The following is a 14,616-nucleotide window of genomic DNA, read 5'->3' on the forward strand; positions in this document are numbered from 1 at the left end:
ATCGCGGCTCTACTCCTGGATCCCTGAGTCCTGCATCGTGTTCGTGCTGTAAGCCTCATACCGTTTCCTCTAAAATACAACCAGGACCCTTCCCTCCCAGGTGCTCTGAGCGCGCTCTGATTGGAGCAGCCATCCTACTTACCAAGTCCTCCTACCGCTCCTGGAGCAGTGGCTCGTCCAGCAGACCGTGAGTGTTCACATCCCTGTTAGCTACGAAGGCAGACCTGCCGACCATAGACGTCCGCAGCCTCCGTGAAGGCTCCCCTCCACTCCGTGCTATCCCTTATTCATGTTTCCTTCTCCCATGGGCCCCGTGTCCTCCCTGACACGTGTGTTACCTTCAGAGAGTATCAGCGGCGCCTGCCAGCTTCGAAGCCAGGCTTGTTCAGCATCCCGGCGGGGGGCAACCTGCGGTCCCATCCCCCTGCTCCCCAGCCACATGGGGCTGCACACCACCCTGCCCGTGGGCTCTGAGCTCCGTGAGAGCAAAGGTGGGTTTCCTCAACCTACAGCCTCACCTGCACTACTTCCAGCCCAGAGCAGGTTGTCAAAAACATTTTCTGAACTGTCCCCACCTGGAGGGTTTTGAAGCTCCAAGGGGCAATAGAGGCATCCATGAGGCCCTCGAGGGGGTCGTGCAGAGGATGTCTAAGAGGGTGTGGGGAGAACAGAAACAGCCATTCCACCCGGAGGAGTGAGGCCTGAGGCCTGAGGCCTGCTGCCCCCGGAGAGGCCGGAGCCCGTCGAGCAGACGCGGTGGGAGCAAGAGGCTCGGGGACCTTCAGCTTCGCAGCGGACGTTACGGCATTCCACGGCAGTCCGGAGCACCTGGACCTCATAGGCCCCGGGCGCCTTTGGGGACGAAGCCATTCCAAGGATATGTCCGAAGCAGGAGGGAAAGAACACAGGTGGTTTGATTCACGAAGACAAGCCAAGCTCGGGGTGGAGAAAACTGGCAACAGCTGAATGCGTTTACATTTTTTTCTTTGACCCATGATTACAATCTCAGGTTTAATTTAATCTCTTAAAATAAAATTTTAAAAAGGACCTTGGTTTCCATCAATTTCAAAATTCACTCCTGAGATAACTATATTGGTAACTTAAAATAAAAAGGTAGAGAAGAAAAAATAGCCCAAGTTTAGTCCTACTGACGTCCTCGGCTGTCACCCTGCACAGAAGCCGGGACACCCCAATAAGACAGGTGCCCTGTTGGTCTCAGGTTCCTTCTCCCTCACCTGGGGTCCTGGCTGCTGGTCTCCTCAAAACACATTCATGAATATCAAATGGCCTGCAGGTGAACAGTGGTTTTGCGACAGGGCAGGGCCAAAGCAAGACTTATTACCGGCCGTGGACAGCTCCTTCCGCACGACCACGTTCGCACGGGCGGGTACACACTTGGAAGCAGCATCAGGTCCTCCTAAAGTGCCTCATGAGGGGTCAGGGCAGCAAAGCTGGTGGGAACAGTGATCTTTCCCGGTCTGCAAGGAGAACCACGCTACATGCAGGCCTCACCCTGCCCCAGACTCACTGAGGTTTTAACCAGTGAGCAATTAGCGAAGAGACACCGGCCGTGTATATTCGGCTGAGTCGAATTCCACTGGCATTCAACCCTATATAAAAAAGTTAGGAAGTGAAATTGTGCATGAGACCCAGGCTCTGCTCCTGGAAAACACTATTCCTAAAGTCACAACTAAGACAATGGTAATAACAGTACTCAACCCTCCCGGAGCTCCTGGATACAGACCAGACCAGGCCCAGAGCCAGGTGACCAGCGTCGCACGGAGACTTCCAGAGGAGACGCACTGCTGCTGGGCGGGCCATGGGGAGGCGGCCACAGTCACAGTCAACACGGGTCAGTATCTCCTTCCTCCTTGTTTAAAGTACAGAAGGACATGTTACTATCCGATCAGTAAACTGCTTGTGATGCTGACTACATGAATAATTTCGGGCTTTGGGCAAAACGGTACACTGACCATGTCTCCTGCTTTCATTCCAGAAAGGAGAGTCCTGGAAAAAGTTGTGAAGGCCCCACGCACTTTCACCAGCTCTCCTGTCATGCATGGGCACCGGCTGCTTCCACGCTGACCCCCGCCCCAAGACCACCCTCAGGGCGCTCCCCTCTACCCACCGTGGCCCCGCTTGCGGCCTCAGTGGAAACTTCCTCTCCTAAGCCCACAATGACAGTCACACACTACAGCTCTGATATCTTGGAACAGTGTTCGCTTGTCAACTGCCGGGGGACATGTCTTCAGCCACACCTGTCATTTTTTTAAAAAAATATTTCATTTATTTATCTGTCAGAAAGAGAGTGTGTGTGCACACAAGCAGGGAGAAGGAGCAGAGACCGAGGGAGAAGCAGGCTCCATGCAGGACCCGACCCCAGGACCCAGGGATCACGACCAGAGCCAAAGGCCGCCGCTTAATCGACTGAGCCACCCAGGCGTCCTCCAACACACCTGTCATTTAGTATAGCCTCTGGGCTTGGGGATCCCCAGACACTCATCTCTTTGACCCAGATATTTGCTAAGTTAATGGAATGTTCTAAAGAGGCAAACTCTGGCCAGGCAAGAGACATCAGATCTCTGGCAAGGAAGCCTTAGGGACTTGGGGAGCGTTGAGACCTGCTAATAGCCCCTCGGAGTGTGGCAGGAGCCTCTGTGTGCAGCACACCTGTTGTGGATTTAGGGGTCATGGTGAATTGGAGTGAAGAGAGATCTCTGTCACAGTGAACGTCCCCGGGGAGCAGAGTGGGGTGAACAGCACCGGCCGTGGGGACAGGCTTTTCCCATGCGCTGCTGCGCCGGGTGACCCCATGTGAGTGTTCCTCCAGTGCGTGCAGACCGCCCCAGGCCACTCCCTGCCTCCCACGCTGGCTAGCCGTATGCGAACACAGGCCAAAGCAGGCAGATCGTGCACGAGGTCTCCAACAAGTCGCAGGCCGAGGACCTGAACCCGTGCCTGCAGCAATTCACGCCTCGCTCCTGTCACTCCATTGGATTGTGACTCATTACCCCGTGGGCTTGGGTGACGTTTACTAGCAGGGGCTCTGTCTTCATCCCCGCGCAACGTTCCAGCTAACAAGGTCCTAGAAGAGCTCCGCATTCAGTGCGCTGCCTCAGAAACTTTTACACGACAGTGATCTGAGAGTAGCATGGTAACCATAATCTAAGATTTTATCAGAGAAAAAAATCCACATTTAAGGTAAAAGCCATTCTTAGAGGTCAGGTAAGAAATTATTTTCTTATGAGTTTGAGAAAGCTATAAAATAAATGACTTGAAATGACATATTATAAGATACAAGAACAAAAAGTTACTCTTGAAGTCCAAATTGGGGGCGCCTGGGTGGCTCAGTCAATGAAGCGTCTGCCTTCGGCTCAAGTCATGATCCCAGGGTCCTGGGATCGAGTCCCGGATTGGGCTCTCTACTCAGCAGGGAGCCTGCTTTTCCCTCCTCATGTTCACTCTTTCTCTCTCCCAAATAAATAAATAAATGAATGTCCAAATGGGGGAGGGAGATAAAAACAAATTCAGGAACCCAGGGAAATATAGAATTGACTGACTGAATGAGCAGTTCCGTGGTACATGTATTCTGGATGGAGGATGAATGTCAATAACCCTGAGAAAGCAGCCAGACAGAGTTTGTTTAATTTGACAAAGCTTCCAGCTTCCAGCCTTATAATGAAAACGAAATTTAGACTAGGCAGGAGTTCTCTAAGCTTTCAGCAAAGCTGGGAAGATGGGTAGTTCGATGCCCTCCTTGGGGCCGGTACACCCCAGCACCCAGGTGCTGTGGACGGTGCCTCCCGGCGAGTCACGCTGTGGCCTTTCTGGGTGCTCTGGGTCAAAGTGTGTCCTCTGCAAATTCATGTGTTGAAGCTCTAGTCCCTCCAGACTTCAGAATATGACCTTATTTGGAAATAGGGGTTTTGCAGAAAGAATTAGATCCTACAAAGGGGGTTCATGAGGGTGGACCCCACCATCCGACTTCAATCCCAGTGTGTGGCTTTCACCCCCACGCATGGAAGCAATTCTGGGACACAGGATGGGTGTCATACGATTCAACTCGATTCTGACACTGTGTACCCGGAGCTACCATCGGAGCGCACGTGTGCACGGCCCAGGCCTCCAGGCGGCTCCCTGCTCGCCCACGCAGACACCAGTGCCCGTCTGGCTGCCGCCTGTGCCTCTGACCGGGATTTTCCGCCGACACCGTCCTCCGGGTTGGTAATGTGCTAGAGTGGCTCCCAGAACTCGGGAAACCGGTTACTTATGAGACCCCTGGTTTACTGTCTAAGAGAGAAGTTAGGAACGGCCAGAGGGAAGCGAGGCGTAGGGCAAGTGCCGTGGGCACACTCTGAGGGACGCACGCCAGCTGTGTCCTCCCCAGTCATGAAGCAGTCGCAGGAATCCAGACCCAGTGACATCTCAGCACGTGTTTACCTTGGTTTCTTGCACGGCCCACAAAGTGAAACACAAGACAGGCCACACACCAAATGAGAGAGAACAAGGGGCAGGAAGATAAGGAACCCAAAGCAAAGTCAGTGTGTGGGTTCACAGCGAAGATGGGGCTTCAGTCCAGCCTAGACAGCTCTCCGTACTAACTTACTATGTTCCCTCAGGGAAGGACCTCTGTTCTGCGCAGAGGTCAACCACGCGGAGCCTTCAGCGGCAGCTGGCTTTTTGAAGTGGTCAGACATAGAGGGGTCGGTGTCTGAAGAGTCTGGCAGTTTGCTGCAAAAATCCTCCCTTTTCAAAGAGATTGAATCAGTCGTGGGCCCCAGCGGACCTCCCCTGCTTCTGTTTGCAGTCAGTTTCGGGGAGTCGCCGGCGGGTGCTGCTCTCAGCGACATCTGATGGCTGCAGCGCCCTCACTGCTTGCCTCAGTGCACGGCACAGACCCCTGCGTGGCATCAGTGACTCCGTCTGGCTCTCTACCACACGGGCTGGGGAAAGGCTGTGGGCCTCCCTGATCCCGCCGGGCCATTACGCTCCCACATGATCGCCCACCCAGAAGCTTTTGAACCCCGTCCTTCTGGGTTTTTATGGAAGATTCATTACACAGACAAGACTGACTAAATCACTGGCCATTGGTGATCGACCAGTTCAGCCTCCAGCCCTTCCCTCCCCAGAGGCTGGGCCACACTTGAAGTACCTGCTCTTCCTCCCGGCAACAAGCCCCATCTGGAGGCGCTTTCCAAAGGCCACGTCGTTGACACAGCAAGACACCTTTATTGCTCTCAGCACTTAGGAAATTCCAAGGGGATTTAGAAGTTCTGTGCCAGAACTAGAGACAAAGAGCAAATAAATATTTCTTCTTATAAATCACAATAGCATAGCCCCAATCCAATATGCCTGTGTCCTTATGAAAAGGAGAAATTTGGACTTGGAGGAAAGATGATGTGAGGAGGCACAGGACGTCTACAAGCTGAGGAGAGAAACCTGGACAGATTCTCCTGGACGCAGAAGGAACCGGCCTGCTAACACCTTGACCTTGGGCTTCCAGCCTCCACACCCTGCGAGGCTACACACGTCTGTTGTTCAAACCCCCAGTGGGCTGGCGATTTACTAAGACACGGGGTGTTGCCCCTCGCTGCAGGGAACAGCAGCTCTGCCCCAGGCTGGAGTCCCAGGGACGGCGCTGCAGTCACAACAAGCTGCTGCAAGGAGAGAGAAGCTCGGGCTTCTGCCTCTCTGCGGACCACCCAGGGCTCCGTGGAACCCACCCTGAGAGTCAGCACCAGCCGCTTCCCCACCCCCCACAGCCTGGCGTGAGCCCTCACCTCCCACCTCCCGAGAGCCTCACTCCCTCCGGGAGAAAGCTCCGCAGACAGCTCCGCCTCAGAGTCTGTCTCCCAGAGCAGCCGTAACCCCGCACTGGGTCATTATGGATATTGGTCTCTCCTGGAAGCTGGTTTTATTAGATTTACATCGACACCACTGCTCGGAAGCAAAACTACACTCTAACGGGTCTGAACCCAGGCAGGATGAGTCCCAAGGCTGCCTGGACACCCTCCCCTGTCTGAACCCCAGAGGATTTGGCCATGACTGGCACCCTGAGGACAGCCGTGCATCAGCAGCTCAAGGAGCTGGAACATGGAGACTAATATTTCTGGCGGCTAATGGCAGGGAGGTGCCTCTGCTGGCGGGGCCGAGACAAGACGTATTGGTTCCCATGAGCCGAGGTTCTGCGGACAAGGATGAGCAGACTCCCTCTGACCTAACACCAGGATGCAGGGAGCACAGAGCTCACCCTGCATCGCTGCCCAGGAGCACAGGGGAGAGCAGCAGGGGGCCCGTGGACCCGCCGGGGGGGGGGGGGGGCTGCACCCATGCTGGGGCTTTGCCAGCTGGCCATTCACAGGAGCACACTCAAGCCACCAGCTCAGCACCCACCCTTGTGAAGGGACAGGAGTCCTTGCTGTGTCCTCACGGGTTGTCTGAGTGGGAGGGGGGAAGGGGCCCGAGGGATGCAGGAAGGAGCGGCAGAGACGGTTGACCCAACCAGGGGCTGGTCTCCTCCCACTCTTCCTTCCACCGGACCCCTGCATCCAAGCCCTCTGGTCCCCCAGGTCTCAGGCCAGTGCAGAAGGAAGAAAAGCCCAGATTGACAGATGTGCAGGGGTGGTCCCTTCCGGATAACCATGGTTTCTCGGGGTGGTAGCCATTCTGCCTTTGAAAGCCATGCTTATGAAACAATTGTTCCCTGTCTGGCTTCCGTGACAAGTAGGAATCAACCGTAGTCCCAGAAAAGCAAAAGAAAGCCATTTCATCATGGGGGGAAGAAAGCATCGGGGTCCCAAGGCTGCCTTCCCATGGAACAAGGACGGCATCAGGTGCTCTAGACCCTCCCCACATGTGAGGTTCTGTCCCCAAGGCCTGCCTCTCACTCGGAGGTGGGATGGGGGGCAGAATTTAAGGCCGGAGGGAGCAAGAGGAGGATACTGACCAGCCAGCCACACTGGGGGGGCAGGCACTGCAGGAAGCGCTTCCAAGCACGGGGGCCCGTTCAGCGCCAGGTGGGAGCTAGAACCCCTGGCCGCACATACTCTCTGTGATTGAAAGTCGACTCCCAGGGCCCCGAGCAGGGCCCCGAGCAGGGCCCCGAGCACTGTGCATTGTACAGGACACCTCTGGGGGCCGTCAGGCAGGCGGCATCAGCGGCCTGCCCCCCCCAGAAGCAGACAGGTGAGCGTTTCTGCCTGCTACATCACGACACAGCAGTCACCGAGGAAATCACCACCGCCAGACTCCAAGAGGAGCAACACGGGGCTCCGACACAGAAGAGGCCGTGAGGTCAGCTTCCATGCAGGGTCGGTAGGTCCCTCCTGTGAGCCCTGCAGGCCCTCTGGTCGGCCTCACCTTCCCTGTGCCGCACGAGCAGAGACAGGACCCCACCCCCACCCCACAAGGGACAGAGAGGGGGGTGAGGCTGGCCAGGTACCACGTGACCCACACACTTAGGAAGAGTCAGGCAGCACCCGCAGAGTCTAAAGCAGGAAACAGGGGCGCCTGGGTGGCTCAGTGGGTTAAGCCGCTGCCTTCGGCTCAGGTCATGATCTCAGGGTCCTGGGATCGAGTCCCGCATCGGGCTCTCTGCTCAGCAGGGAGCCTGCTTCCCCCTCTCTCTGCCTGCGTCTCTGCCTACTGTGATCTCTGTCTGTCAAATAAATAAATAAAATATTTTAATAAAAAATAAATCAAGCAGGAAACACTCCTCCCGTCCACAGTGACAAGCCCTGCCCACTGGGAGGGCTCCATCTCAGGCTGGCAAGTGCTCCAGGCCTGGGGCTCATTCTACGGTGGCCCCAGAGCGGGGTCACACGCCTGAGTGCAGGAGACGATCTCTCCCACCCAGGGCTTTTAACCTCATTGTTCCTCTGCTGCCCGCTCCTGACCCGGACTATACAAATAACCTCTCAGAGAGGGGATCTCATCAGTCTGTTCCCGTGGATAGCGCCTGGGGACGCTGTGCTGCGAGGGGGTGGGGGTGGGGTGCAGGGTCAGACCCCTTCCAGCGTATTTGGCACAGCGCCGCCAAGAGCCGTGATCAATCCCCGGGAGAGGTGAGGTGACTGCGGTCACAAGCAGGCCTGTGACAGGCCTGAGAAGGACAACCAGCCAGGTTGGTGGGGCTCCCCACTTGATTCAAAGGCACCCAGAACTCTAACCCTGATGATGACTGGCTCATGGCCGGGAAGGGACAGGATGAAAGGGGCTCTTGAGAAAAAGAACACTCACCCCAGTCCCCGGGCTCGCCTGGCTCTTGGCACACCTGTTGGCCTCCATCCTCTGGCCACCAAAGCCCCTGAACATGTCTCCCAGGAAAGAGGCCATGCCACCAGCCCAGAGGCTTCTTGCAGCTCTTCGCCGGCCTGCAGCCTCCAAGCCTGGCCTGCACACCCGGGCCACTCACCTCCGCCGGAGCTCCCGTGGGCTGCCCCCCACTGCGGATGCTTTTCCCGTTGCACTTCCTCTAAGCGCTGGCAGGAGGCCCGTCTTCCCAAGTCCCAGTCAGGCAGCCTGCGTGGAGAGAGAGGACATGGGAACACCTTCATGGCAGGTTTTTCATCTCGCGTTTTCACCACTGAGAACTTGGTTAGCGGCCGGGGGAGGGCATCTCTGAGGACAGGTGAGCCCGGCTGGTGGGCCACTTGCCGGGGAGCGGGTGGGCGTCCTGCCCATTTCTCATTGTCAAAGTGCTTGAGCCCCGCCTAACTGTCTGCTGCCAGAAGCCGTCCCCAGAAGCAGAGGGAAATAACACGGAGACCGCCAACAAGGCAGCTCTGACACCAAGGAGACGGATGATAAACTAAACGATGACTCTCTGGTGCGGGCAGAAGACCAAGCAGGAGGGGTCGGTTACCACATTTCCAGCACAGCGCGCGGTAGAAAGAGCTCTGAGGCTTTCGGTGGGTCGATAGGGAAATGGAGACCTTAACCAAGGGGTTTAGATGAACCCCCAGTGTGAGGTGTTCACTTAGTGGCCCACGCGCCAGGCGTGATGGAGCTGATGGGTTTCATGCAGGCGTGCTCCTTCCTTTATGGCGCCACGTGAGCCGCTCACCACGTTCTGGGCCATGCTGACACGTCGCTCGGTGCAGCACGACCTGGCTTTCTCACCGGTGGAATTCGCCATCGGCTACCCCGCGATGCCTGCCTCCACAGGCTATTTCCACGGCGGGCTGAGGGCGAGACATCGTCCTGGAACCTGGGGGTGCAGAGCGGCTCCACCCGGCACCAGCCCCCAGGCTCTGGCACTCGCACACCTGGGCTGCAGGTGTGGGGGGCCTGTGCTGCAGGCGCCATGCCAGCCACACTGGTTCCTAGCCCTGCCCAGTTAGGACCCAGTCTTTCATCACAGTGAACTTCCACGTGAGGACACAGAGATGTGCCTCTGGGTAGCATCCAGACCGCAGTCTCAGAGGGCAAGAAGAAGGTCATATGATCACGAGCTGTTACACAGAAAGCGGCCTGGCCACGCAGCTCAGTGAACAACACCCAACGAGGCCATGTGATGTTTCCTGAGTTAAGGGAGGCTCCTGGGCGGGAGCTCCCGTCTCTGACTTTGGTCAGTGTGCCCGTTCCTAAAGGTCTCAAGACCTCACGCGGCACAACGGCCCCGTAGGGTGTGTTGGTGTCCAGCATGGACAAACTCAAGCCCACGCAGGTAGTAACCTTCACCAATGACCTCAAAACCCTCTGTATCCAACTTCAGAAAGAGAAAACAGGACATATGGAATCTGTATGTTTGGGAAGTCACTTCTGTCTGCTCTGGGCTCTAGAAAATGTGTAGCCCCTAAAAGGACCCCTGGTACCATGTGGCTCCCCCTGAGTCTGGGGGCCCTAGTACATCTACAAGGACACCCACAGTACGGCATCAGCCCACCAGGCCTCCTGCCACCCTCCCGTGAGGCCTTTGCCCTTCCCATGTCTTAGTCCCTTAGGGCTGCCTAACCAAGCACCCACACTGGGTGGGCAAACACCAGAGTGTGCCTCTCCCAGCTCCAGAGGACAGAGGTCAGCGATGGGGGGTGGGCACCATCAGGCCTCCCGAGGCTCTGCAGAGTGTGTGTCCCAGGTCCCCACCTGCCGCACTCGCACAACCCTTGGCACGCATCTCCCTGATCCCTGGCTTGACCTTCAAGTGGCCTTCCCTTGTGCATGTCTATGCTCAAATCATCCCTCTTCACAAGGATACAGATCACGTTGGATGAAGGCTACCCTACCGGCCTCATCTTCACCAATTACCTTTGTACAGAACCGATCTCCAAATAAGGCCACAGTGGGATGAGGACTTTCAATGTACCTTTTTTGGGGGGGTGGGGGGGCACCATTCAATCTATAACATCTGGTATCAGTGGGAGGCCAAAGAGATCCCCCAGCTTCAGGGAGGCACAAGGATAGGTGAGCCCTGGGAAAGAAGCTGTCTCTTGCACTGGGTGCCTGAGACATCCTTGGCATTACTCCAACCTGAGCCCGGCTGCTTGTTTTAATAAAAGAGCCCCTAGGAGCGCCTGGATGGCTCTATTGTTAAGTGTCCAACTCTTGATCTCAGCTCAGGTCTTGCTTGATCTCAAGGTCATGAATTCAAGCCCCATGTTGGGCTCCATCTTGGGCATAGAATCTACTTTAAAAAAAAGAGAGAGAGAGAGCTCTTAGTCATGAAGGAACTACCACCCTCTTTGGACCCATGGAGGAACAAGACCCAGGACTTATATATCCCTCTTCCCTCAAGGCCTTTTCTCTCTCAGGAAACTTCATAGTCCCTTGGGCAGCCCTGGTGACCTCCTACTGGCCAGGCCAGTGGTCGCACAGACAGCAGAGTCCACACTGTGGCAGTGTGATCTCCAACTGGACCCCTGCTGCCCAGGCATGACCTCAGGATGAGAAAGCATGAGATCAGTCATTTGTCATCAGAAACATGCCCCCGTTCCTTGGTGTGGTGAGTGAATAGGGGTGTGTTGAAAAGTGCAAGGAGATCAAGCCGTCCTTCCAGGCAGCCAAGAAAGTTCTTCACGGTGGCACGTCATTGTCCACATGACCAAGAGGAGAAGAAGGAACAAAAAGAAAAAAAGAGCACAAAGAACTGTAGAAACACTTCAGTAAGTCTTTCCCCAGAAACTACCCTGGAAGGAATGAGTAGGGAAATCACAGCACCCTTGAGAAGAAAGATTATCTGGAGCATCCCCTCACTGTTCACCGAGGGTCTTCACCTTGGCCGCCACCCGCACGGACAAGCATCTTTGCTGCGTTGGCATGTCAAGGAGCTGAGGCTCTCGAGCCAAATGGCCCTGAACTCCAGCTCTGCCAGATACTCACGACGTGGTCTTGTTCACATTGTGTCTCTTCTCTGAGCTCTGGTTTCCTTAGTTTTAAAATCTGGGTGAGAACGGCTCCTTCCTGGCTGGTTCGTTATGAGGGTCCCGTGATGTCGGTGCTCTCAGCATATAGACGTTCCCCGTTCCTGTTCATTCTTCTTTAGCCCTCAGACAATTCGATTTTTATGTTTCATTGTATTTTTAGTGTCAGATACTGTACAGCCAATGTTCAAATCCTCCTGGAAAGAGAATCCACGCAGGGCAACCTGCAGTGATCCGGCGGCGGGATTCTGAGAATGACGTCTGGTGGAGCCTGGCTGGGGAGCTGTCCAGTCTTGGACCCCGCTGGGCTGATTCCCTTCAGCTGCAGAGCAGGTGGGGACCTGCAATGCTGCCTTGTCCTGGGGACCAGGGAGCTGGTGCCCTCTCCCAACCATTCACTTCTCCATCCACTCACCCGGGGGTTCTTCCTTAACACAAATCCACGAATGCCAAACCTCCGCGAGAGACCCACGAGGATTTATTATCTTGTTTGGCACTTTGCGTCCATTTCTTTCACAGGGCTTCAAACCGTTGGAGCACTGTTGTCTTTTCATCTCATTCAGTTCAGGGCCTTCTAGTCCAATTCAATCTGTTCCAGAGATCAAGTGATAACCTTTGATTCCATTTTTGGTTTTACCACTCCCATGGGGCAAACTCATGAGCTTTTGGTTCAAAGCATTTTGAAGAACAAGAGTTTCCAGCCCACCTTGGATCTCTATCTGCGTGGCATGGATGCTATGTCCCATGGTATTCCTTGGGCAGGGCCTTCATGGAGCACACTTGGAAACTCTACAGGGTAGAAAAGAATGACATCCAGAAGAAGAAATGCAAACAGTAGAAGGAACAGGAACATCCTTTCTGATGCGGGCTAAGAGAACGGGATTTGAGGAAGGTGAGCTGAGTGGGGAGGACACCTAAGAACCTGCAGGGTCATATCAAGAAACCTGTATGCAGCTGGACCTCACTCAGGCAGCACTCACGGGAGCTCAGTGCCCTGGATACGCCTGATGGCAGGCAGGGCTCCCCATGCCTACGCAGGACGAATCATACTCAAGCTACGGCTTGGTCTGCCCCAATTGCTCTAACAAAACACTGTAGACTGAGAGCCTGAAACAACAGAAGAGTATTTTATCCCCGTTCTGGCAGCTGGATGCCTTAGGTCAGGTGTGAGCATGGTGGCGTGTGGTCAGGCCCTTCCTCATCCTGCACATGGCCGTTGGCTCACTGCCTGCTCACCTGGCTTCTCAGAACCAGCATTGAAAGGGACACACATAGATCGCTCTTTTTTTTTTTTTTTTTTTTTGTCTTTTAAAGGATTTATTTATGTGTTTGAAAGTGAGTGAGCTGTAAGCGGGGTGAAGACAGAGAGAGAGAGAGAATCTTCCAACAGACTGTCCACTGCACACAGAGCCTGGCTCGATCACAGCACCTCAAAATCACGACCTGAGCTAAAATCAGGAATCTGCGGCTTAACCACTGAGCCACCCAGGCACCCCTCTTCCTCTTTTCATAAGGCCACCCAACCCCCTGGATTAGGGCCCCAACCTTATGACCTCGGTAAGTTTTAATTACCTCTGAGGGTATCTCTATATTCAGGGCTTCCACATGGGAAGTTTTGAGAGACATATTCAGTCCACAGTATCCTTAAAAAAAAGAGGAGAATAAAGAAGGAAATAAAGAAAAAGAATATGTGTATACATATGTCAAATTAGCAAGGGCCCAGAGATAATAGTTAATAAGTAAAAGACTACAAAAGAACCACCACCACTACTTCATAGGACAACTTTTATTTTTAATTTATTCCCACTATCCTGGCTCATTTTTTTTATATATAGATAATTTTTAACCTATTTAACATCACAGTGAGCTGTCCAGTACATCAAATTCCATAATAACCTTCTAACCTGAACTTTTTGATACATACACCTGTGTTTTTCTTTTGCATTTCTATTTTTTGTATTTCTTTTTTTAGATTTTAGTTTAGTTTAGTCTAGTTTATTCCTTTTTTATTTTTATTTTCTAATATTCATATAGAGTTGAACTTCAAAGTAATCCCCTTTCCCCAATCAATACTACCCCTATAGGTAAACCAATTTTTAATCCCCCTTTATCTTAGGAAAGTTGGGTCCTTTAACAAAGATATCAAGATACATCCAGGAAGAAATAAAACAAACTTCCTCGCCCACATTGAGAATTTATAACCATTCTCCCATATTTTTCTTCCACCACTCTTTCTGTGTTTTTGTGTTTGTCCTGATAGTATATAAATCTAACACTTGGGGTTCTTTTTGATGAGGTTCTTCCTTTATTTGCATATATATTTTTTTCTCTTGTCATATACTTTTATCAGCCTTTTTGTTTGTCTGTTTTTGTTTGTATACTTCATAAATCTTATCTTGGGGCCCATTTGGGCTGAACCTTCTCTTTCATCTTCCCTTTCTTTCCTGTCTCTCTCTCTATCTTTTTTTCTTTTTCTTTTCTTTTTTTCTCTTGTTTGGGTGGGGAATCCTGATTGCTCAGAAGGGTTTCAGGATGCACCTTGACTGCACCACGGTTGATACATCCAGCTACATCTGTTCAGTCATCTCCCACCAAAATGACTAGGAGGAAGAATGCCCAACAGAAAAAAAATACAGAGGATGGACCTTCTGCAACAGAGCTAATGGCTAGCAACATAGACAATATGTCGAAAAGAGAATTCAGGCTAACAATTATCCAGGCAATAGCTAGGTTGGAGAAAGCCAAGGATGACCAAACAAAATTGATTAGAGCCAAGCTGAAAGCGACCAGAGAAGATGTTCACAATGTTAGGGCAGAGCTGAAAGCTACCAGGGCTGAGGTTCACAATGCTCTCAATGAATTCCAATCTAATCTAAATTCTCTCAAAGCTAGGGTAACTCAGACAGAAGACAGAATTAGTGATCTGGAGGACAAACAGATAGAGAGAAAGGATCAGGAGGAAGCCTGGAACAAACAGCTTAGAAACCACAAAAATAGAATCAGGGAAATAAATGATGCCATGAAACGTTCCCACGTCAGAATTATTGGAATCCCTGAAGGGGAGGAAAAAGAAAGAAGTCTAAAAGATATAGTGGAACAAGTTCTTCATGAAAATTTTCCCAATCTCCTGAATGGAACCAGTGTTCATGTACTAGAGGCCGAATGGTCTCCACCCAAGATTATACATTCCAAAAAAACATCAAGGCACCTGATAGTCAAATTGAGGAATCATAATTGTAGGTATAATTTCTTGAAA

Source organism: Mustela nigripes, chromosome 12, assembly GCF_022355385.1.
Source record: "Mustela nigripes isolate SB6536 chromosome 12, MUSNIG.SB6536, whole genome shotgun sequence".
NCBI lineage: Eukaryota > Metazoa > Chordata > Mammalia > Carnivora > Mustelidae > Mustela > Mustela nigripes.